A 21140-nucleotide genomic window follows, 5' to 3' on the forward strand; every position below is an offset into this window, starting at 1 on the left:
TCATTTATAAATATTCATTGGCCATTCTCTATAAAAGTATTTCATGAAGGTGGAATGCAATAGAGTTAATATAGTATCTTTTTTGCTGAGGGGAGGAACCCACCCAACATAGATCATAATTTCAGTTCACAGTAATTGTATTTTTAAAACAAATTAGCAAAGTCAGTGCATTTTTTTTCCTGTGCAGTTCTCTGTTCTCCTCCACTCCCAATTCCACAACTGAAGTAATACTGGTTTGGAGACCTAGCACAGGTTTGATCATAAGTGTTGGATGAAGTCTGTAGAGCTTTGGTAAAGGTATTTCCAAATGGCATAGTAATATACTGCTACTGCTGTGGCCACAAAAAGGTACCAAATGGAATAGACGAATGGAATGGTGGCATCACTTTTGAAGAACACGACTCCCAAGCAATAAATGAAGCCTCCACAGGCAAGTTCTTGCAACCCATCAGTGTTATTCATTGATGTTACTACCAATGCAGGATAAAATCCCATTGTTAGACAGAAAAATATCTCAGCAACTTCATGCTTTTCATGGTAGAGAAATACAGAAATGGTTCCTCCAGTTGCCATGAGCCAGATAAACCAATGCATATGAGATGCCAAGGGTCCAAGTTCTCAGAGATTTAGCCATGGCACCTAGGAGGCTGCAATGAAGAAATAGATCACCATTCCATCACACACATATGAAAACAATGTTCCATTGTCCTTAAGTGACTTTTTTTTTCCATGAAACGATGTGGAAAACTCCACATTGGGAATTCTCCTATACCAAAGAAATTCAGACTCCTCTCTTCTCAGCTCCAACCAGAAAGTACAAGGGATTCTATCATGTTTGATGCTATATTTGGTGACTGACATGGTCCTGTGTGCTCAATCAGCTTCCAAAACACATATACAAATAATTGTAATGTCCATATAGTAAGTGAATGGAAAAGCCAGTCAACAAACATTATTGAAGTGTATACTATGTGTTGGGTGAAATACAGAATAGATGGTAAAGATGGCGGCAGGTAGGTGGCTCAGTGCATAAAGCACCAAGCCTAGAGATGGGAGAACCTGGGTTCAAATCTGGTCTCAGACACTTCCCAGCTGTGTGACCCTGGGCAAGCCACTTAACCCCCATTGCCTAGCTCTTACCTCTCTTCTGTCTTTGAATTAATTCTTACTATCAATTCTAAGACAGAAGGTAATAGTTTCAAAAAAAGAAAAAAAAAGATGGCACAGATGCCAAAGTCCTACGCAGGAATCTCTTTTGTCTTAATAAATTTAGTTTGGGATATGGTCCAGGCCAACAGATAAGTTAGTTAGAAAAATAAGTTAGAAAGGGAAGACAGCCCATGCTTCTGAGCCATAAGGTATTAATTTCTTGTGACTCACCAGAATAGTTTAGCATATCTGGAAGCCAGGGCAATCTTGGCTTTTATCCTTACTTTTTGCTTTCTTCATTTCATCCCCTTTTAATTCCTTCAGATCAGCAATCTTTGAGCCTCGCTGACCCCTGACCAGCTCCAAGCATCTTGGCTTAGCCTTATATAGCTGTGTATTTCAGTTTAACGGAACATTTCCAGATCATTGCCTCCTTCCCTTACCTGCACTGACCCTTGTTTAGGAATTTTGTTATTCCCATAGCAACAGCTGATGACATCACTAATCCAGGAACTAGACAATTTCCTACATTCCCAGCATTGCCTTTGGGGTTAAAAGTCCCAGAGAAATGTAGGGCAGACCAAAAAGGACAGTCCTAGGTCTTGTGAGACCTTCTCCAAAAAGCCTTTCCCATTCTTCCTTAATCTCAGCACTTTCCCTCTGAGATTCTCCCTAGTTTATCCTGAGATGATATTTGTAAAGAGCTTAGCATGGTGCCTGGTATACAGTAGGCACTTAAAAATGTTTGTTTCCTTCCTTCCCCACTTTTCTTCTTCTTTTTTTAAACCTTTACCTTCTGTCTTAGATTTAATACCAAAGTATCAGTTCCAAGGCAGAAGAGTGGTAAGGGCTCAGCAATGGGGGTTAAGTTACTTGCCCAGGGTCACACAGCTAGGAAGTGTCTGAGGCCACATTTGACCTCAGAACCCCCTGTTTCCAAGCCTGCATCTCTACCCCTTAGCCACCCAGATCCCTCTTAGATAGTTGCTTAAATGTTTTTTCCTGCATTAAACAGAAAACTCCTTGTTAGTAGGGATTGTTTCTGCCTGTCTTTGTGTCTATAGTGATTTAGTATAGTTCCCTGGTACATAGTAGGCACTCAATAAATGTTAATTGACTTACTGACTGATAAAATTTTCTAAAATATTATTGTTAAAAGTAAAACATAGGGGGCAGCTGGGTGGCTCAGTGGATTGAGAGCGAGGTCTAGAGACAGGAGGTCCTAGGTTCAAATCTGGCCTCAGACACTTCCTAGCTGTGTGACCCTGGGCAAGTCACTTGACCCCCATTGCCTAGCCCTTACCACTCTTCTGCCTTGGAGTCAATATTGACTCCAAGACAGAAGGTAAGGATTTTAAAATAAATAATAAAATAAAATAAAAAATAAAACTAACATAATGGTTTTGGTTTTGCCATACCTTTTCTCTCTCTTTTTTTATATGGTAGCTATTGACAGATGGATTTTATTTCCTTAAAAGACTTTCCTGAGGATAGAGACCCAATGTAATCCAAAATCTTTGTTTCCCAATACCAGCCCAGTGATGTTTACACAGAAGGAGCATCAGATTTATTTTTGTTTTTGTCTTAGAGGCTTGTGAATGCAGAACTTGACTCTCTCTCTCTCTCTTTATCTGTCTTTTTGTTTTTTGTCTGTCTTTTTAGCTATTTATTTGTCTCTGTTTCTATCTCTCTCAGTCTGTCTCTGTCTCTTTGTTTCTACATCTCTGTCCTTCTGTCCCTCTGTCCTTCTGTCCCTCTGTCTTTCTGACCCTCTGTTTCTCTGTCTCTTTTTCTCTGTCTCTCTCTATATCCTGTTTGTAACTGGTTGTCTCCTCCATTAGGCTGTGAGCTCCTTTATGTCAGGGACTTTTTTTTTTGCTTTTTGGTTCATGTCCCTTGCTCTTTGCATAGGGCCTGCATGCAGTTTTATCATTTGTTTAGTCATTTTTCAGCCATGTATGACTCTTCGTGACTCCTTTTGGGATTTTCTTGGCAAAGATTCTTCTCCAGCTCATTTTACAGATGAAGAAATTGAGGCAAATGGAGTTAAGTGACTTGCTAAGGGTCTCACAGCTAGTAACTGTCTGAGGCCAGATTTGATCCTGAAGATGAGTCTTCCTGACTCTATAGCCAGTACTCTATCCACTGTGTCACCTAGCTGTCCCTCTGGCACATTTTAGGTTCTTAATTAATGTTTAGTTCATGACTGATGAGAAGCAATTCTATACTTTGTCTAAAGACTGAAGAAGGAAATCCAGAAAGGATTAGGACAGTTTTGTCTACTTGTTATACCTTAGAGGGTACATTGTTTTTAGCTGCTTCCTAGTTGGGTCACAAAGAAGACAAGTAGATCAGTTCTAAGGTCCATTCCAGCTCTAACTCAAGTCCTAATGTTGATTGTGTGTAAAAAGAATTAGACTTGACCTCACAAAACAAAATGAGAAGCAACTGGTGTGTTTCAGTTTCAAAGAGGCAAAACTCAGATGATTGCAAGAAAAATCAGGGGAATGATGAAAACTCTTCCAAATGGGATGGGTTGCCTTGAAGACACAGGAATTGCCCATCATCACTGGAGGTCTATAATCAAAGATTGGATAACTGCTTGTGAGAGACATCATAGAGGGGATTCTCATTCAGGCACAGGGTGGGCTACCTAATTTTTGAGATCACTTTAAACCCTGACACTGTGATATAAGCCGCTCCCTCATACAAAAGCTAGCATTTATATGGTGTTTTAAGATTTGCAAATTACTTTATATATATCAAACCCAACAGATGGGTGCTGTTATTATCCTCACTTTATAGATAAGTAAACTGAAGCTGACTTAAGTTAAATGAGTTGCCTAGGGTCACATGGTAAGTGTCTAAGGCTGAATTTGAACCCAGGGTTCACTGCTCCAGAGAAGCTAGCAATGGCAATGAGAAGAGAGAACATTCCAAGTATGGGGACAGTCAGTAAAAATGCCCAGAATCGAGAGAAGTGACTTGTTTTAGGAATAGAAAGGAGGTCAGATATGGTCAAACACTACTCTTTAGGGAGGTTAATTGGGCTGCTGGATGGTGAATGGACTGGAGTGGGGAGGGATTTTTTTGCAGGAATACCAACCAGCAGGCTATTACAGTACTCCAGGTGTGAAGTGATAGGGACCTACCCCTGGGTAGTGGCAGTATCAGAGGAGGGAAAAGGGTTTATTCAAGAGATAATTAAAAGGTAAAATGGACAAGCCTTGGCAATTGATTGGATATGTGGAGATGAGAGAGAGGAGATGAAGTATGTAAAGTTTGACACTTGGGTTGGCAAGCCTAGGGAACTGGGGGGATGATGGTGCCCTTGACAGCAAGAGGGAAGGAAAGAACAAGGAGGATTTAGGGGGATTTTGAAGTGGGTGAACCCAAGGAGTAGTTATTAATGTTTAGATGTCAACTTGGAAAGACATCTACAATAGAATTCTCTTCGCATTTGTACCTGGTCCTAAGACGTTTTACATTTTAATAATTGATTTGTGGGTTAGGGGTTTGAGAACTGATTGATATCTTGGGATCTGTGGTTCATAGAGATAAATATTCCCTTCTCAGTCCTGATAGCAACTTGGGACCATCATGATTTTTAAGGCAGAATTGTGAGAGACATCATAGAGGGGATTCTCATTCATCCTGAGTTATATTCAGGAGATTTCAAAGGAACAAACGTTGTCTTTGAACGTCTAATGAGAGGAAGGAATGGGGATCTCAAGAGCTGAGCAGCAGCAACAGCAGTGCTTCTGTCAAGGAGATGATTCCTGTTTAGGACTTAACATATTGAGTTGGAAGAATCAATAGCAGGGGGCAACAGGCAAAAAGAGAAATCAAAGGGATAAAGAGAAAGGGGGACTGAACAATAGTAGAGAAGTGAAATATGAGAGGGGGTATTTTTTCCTATAAGTATTTCAGAATAGAAGATTTGGACAGAAGCTACCAGTCCCATCAATTTTTAAAAAAAAATTCTGCTCTTTCTTCAACCTACTGTATCCATATCTGTCCAATAATAGATATTTTAATAGACTACGTTTGCTTTTTCACATTCTATTCTGAATTTTGCCTCAAACACAAAGAGATCAGAGGTTAATTAGAGATAAACATTTAAATTGGAGCAGAGAGCCAAACCCCTGACTAAATGAAAGGAATTTTCCTAAATGGGGGCTATGAGCTATATAGTCTTAAATTATCATTTGATAAAAAAGAGGAGAGGACAACATGGACCTGAGGGACCAATATCTTCTGCTATGCTTTACCTTCTCTCCCATAACAATTACATAATCAGATGTGCCTAATTAACTTTTCAGAGACAAAGGAGTAAGGAGGAGAGTTTTGGGACCTAGGAGGAACTAGGTAAAAGACTAGTTTGACAAGTTAATTAACCTCTTATTACTTTAAACAATTCTATGTCAGTAAAATTGAGGAAAAGTGGTACCAATATTGGTAAAAGGAGTTTCTTCACCTTGGTATTCCTTATAAAAATAAAATCACATGTCTAATCCTTATACCCTATAAATATAAACTTCTACAACTGAATTAGAAAAGTCAAATATATAAATAAATGATAGGAGAGTTTGGCTACACAGCAATTCATATGACAAATATTTGGCAGTTTTAGTCAGTTTATTATAATATTAATATAAGCCAATGTTGTGATATGACAGTAAAATAGTCATTGAAATTCCATATTTTTAGAACAATAGTATTCAGAATGAGGGAGGTGATAAAAACCATTGTACTCTTCCACAGTTAGAACAAAGGAATAACATTCCATTTAGAACTCTACTTTTTGGGAAAGGTATTGATGAATTAGAAAGCAATCTGAGAAGGACATGGAGGATAGTAAAGAAATAAAAAACCATGGCATACAACAATAGGTTAAAGAAATGGTGAGTGCTTTAGCTTACAAAAGGGAGGGGAAATGAATGGTAGCTGTTTTTAAAGATGAATAGATAAAAGGAGAATGAATTAAGATTCTGCAGGAGAAGAAGGTACAAAATGGGTGGGAAGCTCTTGAAAATAAAATTCTGAAAACATAAATTATTATTTAAAAAAGGAAAACACCTTGTCAATTGTCTTAGTATCAATTTTAAGAAAGAAGAACAGTAAGAACTAGCCAATTAGGGTTAAGTCCAGCATCACTTAGTTAGGAAGTGTCTAAAGTCCTCCTAACACCAGACCTAGTGCTCTATCCACTGTGCTGCCTAGCTACCCCTAAATAAATTATTATTATTATCTTAAAAATCTTACCTGCTGTTTTGAAATAGCAATTATAAATTCTAAGGTAGAAGAGTAATAAGGGCTAGGCAATTGGGGTTAAGTAACTTATTCAGGGTTACATAGCTAGGAAATGTCTGAGGTTAGATTTGATAGTTGTCCCAAAAATTATTTTTAAAGAAAAAGAAAATCAGAGGCAAATAAAAAGAATGATGTAGCTGCATAGGGTAGCTTGTCAATCAGTTCAGATTTTTAAGCTGCAAAGAAGATGGAAGCAAATTTAAATAATGAAGAATATAAATAAATGTGGTGTGTAATTGCAATGATTTTTTGGTGTGCTAAAAGTCAGGATAATGTTCTGATGAGAGAGAGAGAGAGAGAGCAAATGATAACAGAGTTCTGATAACATCTGCCTACAGTTTGACTTTGAGTGCTGCAAAAATTCTAGAATATAACAATTCTCTTTTCAGTATCTTATACATAGTGGGGAACTGTGAGAGCAGACTGTCATATCCATTGTCATTGTCATCCTCACTGTGCCAATTTGTGTGTGGGGTGTATGCGTCTGCTTTTCTTTGTTACAAGGGAAAATCCAATTCCTGGGTGGGAGGTAAATTCAGAAATAATTTTTAAAGGCATCTATTTATTAGCTACATGACAGTTTCTATGGGAAAGAGCAAGGGGTTTTAGTAGATTGTAATCTCATTATGACTCAACATTGTGATATGGAAGCCAAAAAAGGGTTACATTAAGATAATCACAATTTCCAACATAGAGAAGATGCTTTCTGCCCTGATGAGATCATATCGAGAATAGTTTGTTCAATTCTGGGGACTTCACTTTAGGACAAACTGGAGCTTGTCCAGAGGACATCCAGGATAGTAAAAGGGAAGGAGACCATGTCACTTGAAGATTGGATGAAAGAAATGACAATATTTTGCTTGGGGAAAAGAAAATTTAAAGGGGACATGACAGCACTTTCAAGTATTTGAGGGACTGATAGCTGGACAAGGAATCAGATTTGTTCTGTTTCTGCCCTGAAGATAGACATAGGAAAAATTATGGCAAGTTGCTGAGAAATAAATTTGAAACTCATGCAAGAAAAGAAAAATACTTCCTCAGAATTCAAATTTTCCTGAAGTGAATAGCAGCTAGATGTCTCAATGGACTTAGAATCCAGAAAACTCATCTTCATGAATTTAAATCTGACCTCAGACACTTACTAGTTGTGTGACCCTAGACAAGTTATTTAATCCTGTTTGTCTCAGTTTCCTCACCTATCAATGATTTGGAAAAGGAAATGGCAAACTGATCCATTATCTTTGCCAAGGAAACCCCAAATAGGCTCATGAAGAGTCTTCAACGACTGAACAGCAACAGCAGCTACTAAAGGGAAAAGGAATGTCTTGGGCTATAGTGAATTCCCCATCAATGTAGGTTTTAGAGACTGTGTTGTAGCAGCATATTTTATAAAGGATTCATGAGTTGGGTAAGAATCAGATGATGTAAGCTCTCAGATTCCTTCCAGCTCTGAGGCTTGATGACTGAATAACTGTCAACTGGGGCTTTAATTAATAGCCAAGAAGTATGATCAGAACTATAGAGGACCTCACAAAGGAGATAGGTGTTGCTGTAGTAATGAGAAGAATGCAAAGGGCAGAGGTGGGCCCAGATAATGCCCACATATAATGGATAGCTTGTTTATCTCATTATTAAGTCCTTCTCTGGTGTGACCAGAGCTCAAGCAGGGATAATTAGCAGAAAAACAAGGCTAGAGTGCTTACAGTAATTCCGGTAGTTACCTCTTAACCTAATGCACTTATCTCATTACCAGTCAATGGAAAAGAATGCTCTGTCCCAGTGTTTTGCCCAAGCTAGAGCCCATCAATAGTTTGAAGTGTAGGGATTGAATGTAGAGGGTGACGGGAAAGTCTCCCAAATAAAGCAGAGCCAGATAAAGCATTCATACTACAGTGACTACTTCTGTTTGCTCTGGGAGCCTCATTTCCAAAAGAGGGGAGCACAAAAACAGTCCCTATTATGGAATTTAATAACAGGAGTTAGTCAAGCTTTCTGTAAATTAGTTTTGAAATGTTAGAATTGGAAGACTTGTTGATCATTTAGCCCAGATTCTTCTGAGTACACTGAGAAGTTGCATGTCTAAGATTACAGAGATTGATTAATAGCAGAGTTGGAAGCACCACATCCCAGTTCTCCTAAATCCCAAGTGATTGCTTTTCCCATCACACAACAGATAAAACAACAGTGAGTCACTTTACTTAGGCTTTCTTTTTCTTCTTTTCATTTCTAACGAAATACTAGAAAAATCCTGTACTTAAAAGCAGGAAATCTGGATTTTAGAATTCACTATATAGGAGAAAAAGCTGGGTATCATATCACAATTATGTTAGAGTTAGGAAATGCAGATTTTAAGGTGTTCAGAAAAAAGTATAGGTAGGACTCGTTTTAGGAGAAGTCAGCACAAAGGAAATGGAAACCCTTACGGATGAAATTCTGACGACCTCCAAAGAAACAGTGATGTCAAGGAAGAAAGGAAGGAGATCTGTCCAAAAAGACTGATGCAGATATACAGGACACCCGAGAATGAACTTCAGTTTTTAAAAGTATCACAGAGAATGTAGGTAAGTTCAGGTAAAAAAGAACCAGAATACAAAAATGTTCCAGTCTTATTAAAATTATCAAGTGTTAAAGTTGAAATTAAATTTGTGTCTACGGAAGAAAGGTAAGAATAATATAAAGGGTTTTTTGGTGTTTTTTCTCCTCTCCTCCTCTTAATTTTGGAAAAAGAAGAGGATCAAAGAACATAGAGAACTCAAGAGGACACAAAAGTGTTATTTTAGTATCTGAAGATTTTCAAATGGAAGAGAGATTAGATTTATTCAGCCTGGCCTGAAAGGGCTAAACAAGGCAAGTCTGGAAGAGGCAATTTTAGGTAAGGGCACGTTTCCTTGTAAATAGAGCTATTTAAATGTGGAATAGGCTATTGTGGAATAATGCTAGGATCCTCTTTTCCTTGGAATTCTTCAAATGGATGTTAATTTGCCATTTGTTGGGAATGCTGTAGGGGGAACCTTATTGCAAACATTAGCAGGACTTAGATGGCCTCTCAGATTTCTCTAATCCCAAGAGATTCAATGATCCTATTCCTTGTGCCTCCACTAACTATATGACCTTGGCATATCCAATCACTCTATGGCTTTCAGTTTCCTTAGCTATAAATGGATGATATGGCTCTAGATCATTTCTAACATCCCTGCCAGAACTATATCTTACGATTTTATGTACCAGTCTCCCTCAGTCATCTTATTAGTCATCAGCTCTCCTTTGAGACTTCTAAAATGGAGGCCATGATTTCATGGATGTGGTCAAATTAAATTGGACGATGATATCCTCTCTCTCCTCTTTCCTTCCCAAGCCTTGTTAGGGTCCTCAAATACCATCCTTTTTTTATGAACTCTAATTCTTACAGGATCTCTCTTTCAACTTCAAAGTCTTACCAAGTATTTTTCCCATGTAAACCTCTCATGTTGATATTCTAAGAAGGCCATAAGCCCATTTCTCATAACAGTTCTTGGTGAGGAGGATTATGGGTTGTTGTTTTTATTTTTGTCAGATATCCCTTATTCATTACATTAATTCTTCTTTTTTATTAAATGGCTCACACAAAAAGAATGTGCAGGAGAAAGTGCCCAATCGAATATTTTTATCTTGATATTATTGTTGTTGTTAGTCGTTTCAGTAGTGAATAACTCTTCATGAGTTTATTCGGGGTTTTCTTGGCAAAGATACTAGAGTGCTTTGTCATTTCTTTCTTCAGCTCATTTTGTGTCTTTGGAAACTGAGGCATACAGGATTGAGTGATTTGCCCAGTATCACACAACTATTAAGTGTCTGAGGTCAGATTTGAACTTGTGAAGATGAGTCTTTCTGATTCCAAGACTAAGAATCCACTGTGCCACCTCTCTACCCCTATGGATATTATGTGGACAAAAAAATTTTGCCTTGTCCCATACAAGTCTACCAAGGTTTTCTAAGATAGGGAAGAAATGCCTAGCTTTCACTCTTCCTTTCAAATGTAATGGCCATATTGATTGACTAGCTCAGCTCTCATGCAGTCTCTCTAAAAGTGAGTCATCCATTGAGATGACGAGAGTAAAAAATCGGTGGCCCAAGTATTTTGGTTTCAAATGCAATCTAGACAGGATGTAGGGTATAAGCCTGCATATACTCTGGAAACAAATCCCCCTCTGTGCGTACTCCACCTTTTCCAATGCCTCTTAATCCTAGTGTCATCTCTTTGTTGATTATTTCCAGTGTGCATCGACATAGCTTGTTCATACACAATTGTTGAAGTGTTATCTCTCCCATTGCACTGTGAAGTCCTAAAGGGCAGTGACTCTGTGTTTTGCCAGTGCTTAACATTGTGCCTGGAATATTACAGGCATTTAATAAGCATTTACTGGTCTTGCCACGTCTGCCTCTTCACAAATATTTCCTGACTGCGTTGGGATTGGCAGCTGGTGATGAGGTGGTGAGAGCTCCAGGTCTGCAGTCAGGAAGACCCAAATTCAAATATGGCCTTAGATAACAGCTTTATGTCCCTGAGCAAGTTCCTTAACCCTGTTTGCCTCAGTTTCCTCATCTGTAAATAAATGGCAAACCACTCTGGTATCTTTGGTAAAAAATTCAAAATAGGTCACAAAGAGTCAGAAATGAGCAAAAACAACTGAACAATAATATGTGCTACTGCCTAGGTGCTGTTCCTCCATGTGCCATGGTGATAAATGTTCTTCATGCATGTTGAATACGTGCTCTCTGTTTTTTATTGAATGCTTAATGCACTCTCTCCCATTGGAGGTATGCTAACCTATGGGAGAATATGCTCCATAGGAGAGGATGGGGGTCTTCTCTTCTTACTTAATTTGCTAGTTTGTGGTTTGGTTAAATGTCTTTTGTTTTGTTCTAATGAATCCTCCAGTAGGTTGGTAAATGTAAACACATTGATAGAAGCTTAAGTTTGAGTTGCTGTTCTTGACCTTAAGAATGCCTTGAACCTGGGATAGTTTTCTGGGGATCAACAAAGGAGAAAATATTTCAGTCTCACATCTAACAGGAATTTTGGGGAATATGGGAAGAAAGAATTAGGGGAAGGAAACTGCCATAAGAAGAGGCTTTCCTGACTCATTTTGCCATAATTTGTAAACACTGAGGTTTTCCTTCACCTACAATTCCTGTCTTTGGACCATATGAGATCTAGACATCTAGAATTACAGAGCTCACTCTTTCCATTCTAGAAGTTCTTTGCAAAGTTGCAAAGAAGCAATTGCAAATTTCAAAAGGTTTAGCATTAATATACCTAATGTCAATGGCAATCTGGACATTTAAGTGGTCATTCAAGGCTTATAGTATGAACTTATTGTATCCTGGTCCCCTATATTAGGGTAGCTAAACAAATTGCCACAGGAAGATCTAAGGGGGAAATTATACAAATTCATTCTACTTCTTGTGGAATTAAAACAATTGTCTTGTGATTTGTGGAAATCCCTTTGCTTGTGGTGGAGGGAGAAGCTGGTTTACAGAGCCACCCAGTGTGAAAAATGGCAGCACGGTCAACTCTTTTTAAAAATAGACCAAAAGGAAAACTGGAAAATAGTATGGCAGAAACTAGGTATAGATGAATATCTTACACCTTGCATCTAGATAAGGTCAAAATGGGTATAAGCAAATTAAGGGATCATAGAATAGTTTCTCTGTCAGATCTATGGATAAAGGAAGAATTTAAGACCAAGAAAGAGATAGGCAGCATTACAAGATGTAAAATGGATAATTTAATTACTTTAAATTCATTTTACATAATCAGAACTAATGCAACCAAGATTCAAAGAAAAGCCAAAAGCTGAGAAATTATTTTTTTACATTAAGTGTCTCTGATAGAGGCCTCATTTCTGAAATAAGTAGAGGACTGATTCAAATTTATGTTATTTTTCCAATTGATGAGTGGTCAAAGTATATGAATAGGCATTTCAGATGAAGAAATCAAAGCTATCTATGGTCATATGAAAAAAGGCTGCAATTCACTTTCATTAGAAAAATGGAAATTAAAAAAAATGAGGTTCTACTTCACATCTATCAGGAAACAAAAATGATAAATGTTAGAAAGGATGTAGGAAAATTGAGACACTAATACACTATTGATAGAGTTGTGAACTGATCCAACTATTCTGGAGAGCAATTCAGAACTATGCTCAAAAGATTATAAAACTATGCATACCCTTTGATCCAGTAATGCCACTATTAGATCTGTATCCCAAAGAAATAAAAAAGGGGAAAAGACCCACTTGTATAAAAATATTTATAGATTTTTATAGCAGCTCTGTGGTGGCAAAAAATTGAAAAGTGAGGAGTGCCTGAATAAATTGTGGTATATGATTGTGCTAGAATACTATTGCACTATAAGAAATGATGAGCAAGATGATTTCAGAAAAACCTGGAAAGACTTAACATGAACTGATCCAAAGTGAAGTGAGCACAACCAGGAGAACAATGTATATAGTAGTAGCAAAATTGTATGATGGTCAACTGTGAATAACATATCTATTCTCATCAGTACAATAATCCAAGATCATTCTGAAAGATTTATGATGAAAAAATCTATCCACCACCAGAGGAAGAACTGGTAAATTCTGAATATAGATTGAAATATATTATTTTTCATTTTATTTTCTTAATGGGTTTTTTAATGTATGTATCATTCCACAACATGACCAATGTAGAAATAAATTTTATATGATATCATACTTATAACCTATATAAAATGCAGAGAGTAAGAGAATTTGGAACTCAACATTTTGGAAAACTAATATTAAAAATTATTTTTGCATATAATTGGGGAAGAATGAAATATTGACAGAGAAAAAAATAAAATAGACCCCAAAGTAATTATATCAAACCTTACACCTATCTATATAATCAGATCCTCAAACTTGGACACACAAAAGCTCATTCACCAAGGCATAGGGAGAGGCAGTGATCATCTCTGGTTTACTCTCCCTCTTCTTTGTGACTTTTCTTCCAAGATTTCTCTTTGTGACTTCTTTAAACTAATTTTTTTTTTAAATTAAGGATCCTGTTGATAGAAAGGAAGGAAGAAACACTCAGTACAATTTGTCTCAGATTCCAGACCTCCTAAAGAGGACCTTTTGGCTCTTTTTAAGCCTCCAGTCCGTCTTCAGTTTCTTATTCTTTTTCCCATTCCCTCTAGCCTCTCAGTAGCAGCTAGGTTTTAACTATGGTGGTTACTAAAAAGAAAATGTTTTCTAGGGGCATTTGCATAGAAGTCTAAGAGTCTTAAAATTTGAGAAAAAATTTTAATATTTTGATTTTATTGTTGCTATTGTTCAGATATTTCAATCATTTCTGACTCTTCATGATACCATTTGGTGTTTTCTTGGCAAAGATACTAACGTGGTTTACCATTTTCTTCTATAGTTTATTTTATAGATGAGGAAGCTGAGACAAGCAGAATTATGTGACTTGCTCAGGGTCACACAGCTAGTTAAGTGAGGCTAAATGTTACCTCAGAAAGATGAGTTTCCCTGACTCCAGGCCCAGCACTCTTTTTTCCTGTGCCCATCTAGCTGTCTCAATATTTTTGATCACTATTTCAATTTAATCAATTTCTTCCACAATCCTATGTATTTTGTTTCATATATTTTAAAACAGATGGACTGCAAAGGGGTCTAGGACATACAAAAGGTGAAAAACTCCTACACTGGACTGAAGTCCTTACAACCCAAAGAATCGGAGAGATCTTTGTTAATTAAAGGAAAAAGTAGAAATAGAAGCTTAATTTCTTTTTGAATCTCTTAGAAGAGCAGGGTAGACTCCCATGAGATGGGGCTAAATGTTCTTGGCTATGCAGTATTCAGCTGGAGATGGATTCATTTCCTTTTGTCCAATGCATTTAACAGGAAGAAAGATGGATGCTAAAAGTGATCCTGTGAGGAAAAGTAATCAGATAAAAATCCCTAAGTTCTTGAAAGAGTACTAAGAGCTTCCTTAACAGACTTACTGTGGCCCACTGGGCCCTGAGAAGTAATGGCTTCATATCCTTCCAACAGCATCAACTTTTAAAATTCAGTTCGGATGAGAGATTTGGCCAGACTAACATGGGGAAAGCACTTTTAGCCAGGCAGAACCTTTTAGATCAGGAGAATATCTTAACCTCTCTCAGGGCTGACAGTAAAGCTTTTTCTGTATCTCTCTGCTCCTTCTGAGCACTTAAAAAGCCAAAGGACAGTAATCACCAAAGAGCACAAGACAGCAAGGAGAGGAAAATTCCACAAGGCATAAGAGGAAAATTCCCAGGATGTGCAACTGAGCAGACATCCCGGGGCCATGGGCCAGTGAAGCTTCCACCCCACCCAGGAACAGCAGACGATTTCTGTCAGGGTTCCATCACCCTACTAGTCTGTAAACTCTAAGAAGGCAGGACCCTCTCCCTGAACTTTGTGTCTCCTCGAGGAGGCTCCCAACCCAGCTCTCTACATCAATGAATCAAACAAGTATTTTTCAGTACTTCCTAAATTCCAAACACTGTATTAAGTACTAACAACATCAACAATGGGACCAGTCGACTGGTTTTTATAGGGTACTCTAAGGTATGCAAAGCTAGCTAGATATCATCTCATTTTATACTAGGAGTACAAAGAGCCAAATAAAACAGATCCTAACCTTAAGGAACTTCCATTCTGTCAAAAGACAACATATGTGTGGATACATGTGTACATGTTCTTATATGTGTATACACACACATATATACAACTAATCGTTTTCTCTCACCCTTTGTATCCAATCATCTACCAAGTTTTATCATTTCTTTCTGAACATCTCTTACATCTACTAAATCTTTGTCTCCACTCATATAATTTCCATCCTAATCCAAGTACTCAAAAACACACACATACATATACTATGTACACATATGCACATATACAGCATATATACATATATACAATGTGTGTATGTGTAATACATATTACATAGAGAGAGAAAAAGAGAGAGCAAAAGAGAGAGAGAGGGAAAGAAAGAGAGAGAGGGAAAGAGAGAGAGAGAGAGAGAGAGAGAGAGAGAGAGAGAGAGAGAGGAGAGGAGAGAGAGAGAGCGACAGAAGGAATAAAAGTAAGGTTAAGTCAGGGGAAGATGATCATTTCTAGAGGAGGTCAGAAAATGCTTCATCTTTATATAGAAAACGGTACTTGAGCTGAATTCTGAAGGAAACAAAAGATTTTAAGAGGCCGGTATAAGGAGGAATTATACTTCAGGCATAGGATATTGTCTGTGCAAAAGCATGGATATGAGAGCTAGAGATAAAGAACTAAACAATGTCCAGTTTGTTGGACCACAGAGTATATGAAGTGGGGTAATGCACATAATAAGGCAAGAAATGTAGGCTGGAGTCAGTTTCTAAAAGGCAGTTCATGTGAAATACTCATTTGTTGGATGTCGGTTGTGACTGAGTTATCACACAACTCATTCTCCATTTGGGAAATCCAAATCTGATTCTCTTACCCAAATATTTCCAGGAAGGGAAATTCAAAAATTGTGAAGGCTTTGGAGTTAAAGGTCTTAGGGGTAGAAGGGGAAGAAAAAGAAAGGAGAGATATACATGTTACTGAAAAAGCCAATTTTTCAGTTCCCTCTACAATTGCTTAAGCAACAATTCCTGGATGCCAGTGTCTTTTGAAATAAGGATGTGGAGGAATTCTCTTCTATTTTCTTCCATTCCATTCCTGTTAACATCCCTGTAATCTAATCTAAGCAGAAGCCTTTTGGGTTTTGATAAGGTCAATCATTTCCTGTTGGAAGTTATGAAAAAGAGCATTTTCTTCTTGGCTTATTGGGAAAAACTTGATTTATTGTCCCTCCACTGACCTTCCCCTTTGGTGTGTCACAACGGTTTTCCATTGAAAAAAATAGAGTGGAATATTGAAGGAATTAATTATCTCATATCACCAGGTTGACTCAGTTCTCCCTTTATCCATTCGGGTAGGGTAGAAAAGAATGAGTCTTTCCACTCTTCAGAGGCATCACAGTTACAGAAGGAGAGACTGCTTCATACAGTGACTTATCACAAGAATCATGGAATCTTCCAGCTGGAAGGGATTATAGAGTTCAGCCTCCTCATTTGGCACATGAATGAACTGAGGCCCAAATAGAAGTGACTTGTGTAAGATGGAAGAGCAGATGCTGGTGCTTAGATGTCTTAAATCCAATCTCTTACGATTCTAAGCCCAGTGCCTTTTCCACTAGAGAGCTGGGTGGTACACTGGTTAGAGTGCTAGAACTGGGGGAAAATATATATGTATATATACATATATATATACATATATATATATATATATATAATCAGAATTGAATTCAGATCTTGCCTCAGATACTCACCATCTGTGTGACTATTAGCTACAAAGAAAGTGCTCACCTGAACTGGCAGAGAGTATTTCTCAACTAGGAGTTCCCTAAAGCAATATAATCATGGATCCAACCCCTAACCCAAATCTAGAACATAATTGTTGTAGCTATGCTCATCGACATACATGAGCCTTGAACAATTACTGGCTGTGTGACTCTGGGTAAATTTTTCTTACTTACTTCTTAACTTCTCATTATCCTAGGCAACTCTCTAAGACCCTGAAGAACAGATATTGATTTTTATTATTGGGGAACCTTTCCTCTATCAATAAAATCATAGGTCACCTCCCACCCTAACCAAAGAGTAATCAATTACTGGATAAACTGCCCTTCGCACTATTTAAAAGCTCTTTCCCTCTTGTTGTTTTTTAATAGTTCAAATTTATTTATTGATTTATTTGTTACATTAAAATTCCTAAAAGATATCATTTGACAAAAAAGATATATGACTATTTAAAACCAAGTCTCGCTTATTTCTATTTATCAGTTCTTTCTCTAGATTTAGTTGTTCTTCAAAGAATATTTCTATTGCTGTATATAATGTTCTTTTGGTTCTGCTCCCTTTACTCTTCATAATTTTATGTAGGTCTTCCCATGGTTTTCCAAAATTAAACTGTTGGTCATTTCTTATGGAATACAGTAGTTTTCCATCACAATCATATGCCACAACTTGTTTATCCATTCATCAATTGTTCCTGTCTTTTGACCAGAAATAGTATATTGACCTGTGTCAAGAGGCAGCCAGAGGAACAGAAAGAATGCCAGCCTTGGAGTCTGTAAGACCTGAATTCAAATCTTGCACTAGATAACCTACCATCTGAGTGAACATAGCCAAGTCATTTAAGCCAGTCTCAGTGTTCTCTTCTATAGTATAAGAATAGTAATATCTATATTGGAGTACAATTTTGGGCAGCTCAGAGTTCAGCTCCAGACTCAGATACTACCTATGCAACCATGGGAAAATCATTTAGTTTCTATTTGCCTTGGTTTCTTCATTTTTTTAAACGTTACCTTCCATTCTAGAATCGATGCTGCATATTGGTTCCAAGGCAGAAGAGCTATGCAATGAGAGTGAGGTGACTTGCCTGGGGTCACATACCTAGGAAGTGTCTGAGGCCAGATTTTATACCTGGCTCTCAATCCACTAAATCACTTAGATGGCCCAAATTTCTTCATCTTTTAAATGGGGATAATAGCACACACCTCCCAGGGTTGTTGTAAAGATCAAATGAGTCATTGTAAAGCACACAGTGCCTGGCACATAATAAGAGTTATATAAATGTTAGCTATCATTATTATTTATATTATAAATCTACAAAATGGGAAAATAATAGCACCTACTTCCTAGGGTTTTGTGAGAATCAAAGAAGATACCTGCAGTATACTTAGCATTGTGTTTTGTATAGAGTGAGTATCATAAAAATGTAAGCTATACTACCATGATTTCTAGCTATCCCAAAGGGCTGTCAGAAGGCACAAGGGAGATAATGTATGTAAAGTATTTTGTGATCTTTAAGATTCCTCGTAAATAGGAGTTATTATTATTATTACCTTACTTTTTTCCAGATCAGAAGTCTGGGAAAGGAGGAGAAAGTGTTTTTAGGGTTGGCAAGATGCCAGCTGCTTACCACAATGGCACCTCGAATTTTTGTGTCACTTCATCGATCTGTGTGTCCAGAAGGAGTATGATCCGGTCGAGAGTACATGGCAGCATTGTCATTTCTCTGCAGTGATACTCAGGTCTCTCAGGGCCAGCAGAGGTAATCTGGCTAATTGGAATGGCTCTTTCCTTGTCCATCCACACAAGCAGACAATTCGACGGGACAGGAACACAGAGTTCCAAGGAACCATTACATGCAGTTCCTTTGGTTATTCAAACATGCACGGATTCTTATTATGAAATGAGGAGCAAGGATGCTGTGGAGTCTGTTGGCTGTCCTTGACCATATGTGGCCAGTAGCTCACTGACAGCCTAAAATCTCAGGCACTCACTGTACCATGCTGCAAAGATTGCAGGACCTAGAGTCAAGAACAATTCAATTTTAAATTCTGCCTTGGAGACTTCCTGGCAATGTAATCACTGAAAAAAATATTTTTTAACTTATAAAATCCTTGAATTTCTAGTCTAGTATTTTAGTAGTCTAGTTTCTAGTCTAGTAGTTTAGTAGTCTAGTTTTTAGTAGAAAAGGCATCATGGCAAAAATAATAACTCACATCTATACAGTGTTTTAAGGTTAATTCACATTATCTCATTAGAATGAATGAAAAAAGCATTTTTTAAGCATTGACTATGTACCCATCTCTGTGCCTCGCTAGAGTTATAACTATAGATAGTCCTTACCTTCGATGTGCTTGCATTCTAATGAGACGGGGAAAGGAAAGGCAATCAACATTCATATAACACTTACTATCCAGGTACTGTGCTAAGCACTTTACAAATATCCCTCATTTGATGCTCACAACAACCCTCTGGGATACATGCAATAATTATGCCTTTTTTTTACAGTTGAGAGAACTGAGGCAGAGGCTAAGAGACTTGCCCAGAGTCACACAGCTAGTAAGTATTGGCAACTGGATTTTAATTCAGATCTTTGGTGAGTAGGTTGACATGCTCCATCCAGGAACAATGTCAGAATTGACTTGCTTATATTTGATGGTTCTAGCCATAAAGGACAGATGGGAGAGTGAGGAAGGGGTACTCTAAGGAGACAAAGTGATTAGCACAGAGATTGTGAAGCATGTGTTTGGAATGAAGCTTTTTTTAAAAAATTGATCTTTATTTTATTCTAGTAACAAATTTACACATAAGTTTTCCAAAGTTACATGATTCTTGTGTTGTCTCTCTCCCCTCTTCACTCCCCACTCCTGAAGTTGACAAACAATTCCATTGGGTTATACATGTATTATCACTCAAAACCCATTTCCATATTATTCATTTTTATAAAAGAATATTATAAAATCAACCCCCCAAATCATATACCCAAATAAACTTGATAAATCATGTTTCCATCTGCAGTTCTACTCCCACAGATCTTTCTCTAGATATGTATAGAATTCTTTCTCACAAGTCCCTCAGGATTGTCCTGGATCAATGCATTGCTATTAGCAGCAAAGTCAATTACATTTGATCATCTCACAGTATTTCAGTTACTGGGCACAATGTTCTCCTGGTTCTGCTTATTTCACTCCCAATCAGCTCACTTAGGTCCTTCCAGTTCTCTCTAAAACCATCCTGTTCATCATTTATTATAGCACAATAGTATTCCACTACCATCATATACCACAATTTGCTCAGCCAAGAAATGAAGCTTTTTTGAAATAGAGGTATGGAGAGGTAGTTACCAGTCAGGAAAGTGGGACCTCACAGCCTTTTAAGGGAGAGGCTGCTATCCCACTTTAAAATTACAACTAAGGAAACTAAAGCTCACACTCTTGCCCAGAGTCTCATAGTTGGTAAGCTTCTGACTTCAAATGCAGCTCATAACTCATTTTACCAACAAAACTAAACCCAACAACAAGAAAAAAAATTAAACCACTTTACTACTTCCATCTATCTCAGCATTGTTCTGAAGGGTCAAATAAAATAGTTTCTACTTTGCAAACTTTAAAATGCTATGCAAATGCCAGATATTATTGAACAAAATTAGATAGTTAGGCTGGAGAAGGACATTACAGGAACCTTTTCATATTGCAGATGAGAAAATTGATGTCTAGTGAAATGCCTTGCCCAAATACATTGAACTCTCTTATTGAAGAAAGAAAACCCACATTCCAATCCCATTGTTGAATGTTACTAACTGAATGACCTGGAGATAATCCATTTAAACATGGAGAGTCTTAGTTTCCTCAGCCATAAAATAGAGATAATATTCTTGTACTACTTATCTCACTGGCTCATTGATAGAAAAGCACTTTGCAAACATTAAATCACTATAGAAATGTAAGTTATTATATTCATTACTGGCAGATCTGGGACTGGAGCCCATAACTCCTAGATTCATTGTCATTATAATCACTTAGCTTACATTTGGCATGGTGTGATGGAGAAGGTTCAAAGGGTGTGGGCTGGAACCTGGTTCTGCCATTTACTACTAGCTTTAGCCAGTGGTCCTATTTGAATAATTCTTTATTGTTGCAAAGTGCTTTGAATCTCATTGTGTGTTTAAAATGCATTGGATCCATATATCTAACCAATGGAATAGGTAGCATCTCACGTGAGACTTTGAGGTTTTCAGAATTATGACAAGGTGATAGCCATTGTGGAGATG

General features: G+C 37.5%; 1 pseudogene; it reads right to left on the bottom strand.

The window, feature by feature from the left end:
* Window positions 1-258: 258 nt before the first annotated feature.
* On the bottom strand, window positions 259-18670 carry LOC123245874 (annotated as a pseudogene).
* Between the last annotated feature and the right edge of the window lie 2470 nt (window positions 18671-21140).

Source organism: Gracilinanus agilis, chromosome 4, assembly GCF_016433145.1.
Source record: "Gracilinanus agilis isolate LMUSP501 chromosome 4, AgileGrace, whole genome shotgun sequence".
Classification (NCBI taxonomy): Eukaryota; Metazoa; Chordata; class Mammalia; order Didelphimorphia; family Didelphidae; genus Gracilinanus; species Gracilinanus agilis.